Source organism: Pteropus medius, unplaced genomic scaffold (genome assembly GCF_902729225.1).
Source record: "Pteropus medius unplaced genomic scaffold, Ma_sr-lr_union100, whole genome shotgun sequence".
Lineage (NCBI taxonomy): Eukaryota > Metazoa > Chordata > Mammalia > Chiroptera > Pteropodidae > Pteropus > Pteropus medius.
This window is the reverse complement of record NW_024349505.1, coordinates 4,139,714-4,141,726: the sequence shown is the minus strand read 5'-3', so window position 1 is coordinate 4,141,726 and position 2,013 is coordinate 4,139,714. Positions and strand designations below refer to the sequence as shown.

At 33.6% G+C, this 2,013-nt stretch overlaps 1 pseudogene; it reads right to left on the bottom strand.

The window, feature by feature from the left end:
• Positions 1–482: 482 nt before the first annotated feature.
• On the bottom strand, positions 483–601 carry LOC120618156 (uncharacterized; annotated as a pseudogene).
• Between the last annotated feature and the right edge of the window lie 1,412 nt (positions 602–2,013).

Genomic DNA, 2,013 nt, shown 5'->3' with positions numbered 1-2,013 from the left:
AGCTAATAATTACTTTCTTTGCTTATCTCCCCTTCAGCCATGTTGAGTCTTAGGTACTGTTGTTTTATCTACTCATTAAACAGATGACATAGCAAATAATTCAGCAACTTAAAGTATCTAAAGAATACTTCATAACCCAGTGGGAGACTACAGATACCATGATATGATAAGGATTCTAACAGCATAGGGCTGGACATGAACAAAAAGGGAAAGACTTCCTTTTGATGAAAAGGAAGAACTCTAAAAGGTTTTGATTTCTGCAATACCTCTGTGAGTTGGGATTGCTTTCTACAACTGTTGTTTTTCAAAGAAACACAGTCTCGGTCCCAAATCACCCATATTTTTTTTATAAAACCAAAGTAGCAGAATGAACTTTTTCTGACTTGCTTGCCCTTAGGCCATATAATCCTAGAAACTAACACTGCTTATTTAAGCAGAACTCACGCCTCACAGCCCTCATAACATTCCCATTTATTTATTTATGCTTACGGCACCTGGTGTTCCTAGGTGATCTCCCATCCAAGTACTAACCAAGCCTGACCCTGCTTAGCTTCTGAGATCAGACATGATCAGGTGTGTTCAGGGTGGCATGGTGGTGGGACATTCCCTTTTTTATACCCTTTTATTGCAACCAACATATAAAGTCTTTGCCAAAGGCCACAAGCAGGCCAACCTCTCTTGATGGTCAAATTTAGGATTCTAGCATTAACTATACAGTTAATTTAAGTACATGCTATATATAATTATAAGAGGCTCTTTCTCTTTCTAGCAAATGCTTAGCGATCTTCAAAATCTCTGCCCGAATATTAAACCCTCTATGCTGTGTTTTTGCACATGATATGAGGTTCACAACTCTATCGTCATATGTTGCTTCCATGTTTTCTTTCTAGGTTGTGGGCTTATCAAATAAGTGTGTCTCATTAACTTTTATTTCTTTATCATCTAATACAGTGCCTAGTATAGAATCGACATTCAATAAGGTAGTATGACAAAGCGATTAAAAAGCAAATTTTTTATTCAATCTGATCTGTGTCCCAGTCTTGGCTCCAAAATATATAAACTGTAAAATCTTGACTAACTTAATATAAATATGTTTTCTTTAATTCAGTTTGTTTATGAATGTAATGTTTATAATATCAAACTTCTTTAGAATAAATATTTGCTGAAAAGTAGAATGAGAATTTCACTTTTACATGTTTGTTGAAAAATAGAATAAGATTCATCTCCTGGTGCTTTCTGACTTCTTCCTGCTAAAGAAGAATGTTTACATATGTGAGTCATGGAACTCAGAGGTTAACTCAATACATTACATGTAAAGACAGACATCAGGATCCATTTTCAAAGGCTGCAGATTCTACAGCTTGCCTCTCAGGTGGCTAAAGGTGAAAAGTTATCTGGTGTCACTAATATTATATCAGCATTTAATGATTTCTTTAGCCATTTCAATTCTTTTGGGGTATGGAAAACAATTGTTATTGAATTTTTGAGCCCCCTGGCAATAGAGTTTGGTTGCAGCCATGCATATAAATATGCATTAAGCATATTACAGGCTCAAAGATTTATATCTTAGATAATATGAAAACAAGGTAAAATATAAACCTTACTCCTATGGCCCCAAGTTCTTAAGTGCTTATGATATGAGAGCAGAGGATTTATTACAATCTGGGGTAATAATCTGTTATGAATCATTGTTGATCATTATAATTCCAAAGTGAAAAATGTACTGCAATTCAAAAGATTTATTTCCTTTAGATCTTATTTGTAACTCTCTTATTTGTTACATAGAATTTCAATATATATTTATGATACATGATGCTATAAATGTGCTACAATATTGAAATAGGATTCTTTGGATAAAGTTTTCTTTTTTCCCCTTTAATGAGAGTTTTAAAACATTTATGAGGAGTAATGCATATAATATACTATTTTAAGGGTGTACCAGCTGTTCTTCACACCAAGTGTCTATAAATATATATTTTTAGCCTGTATTCAAACACTTTATTATGTCTGGGA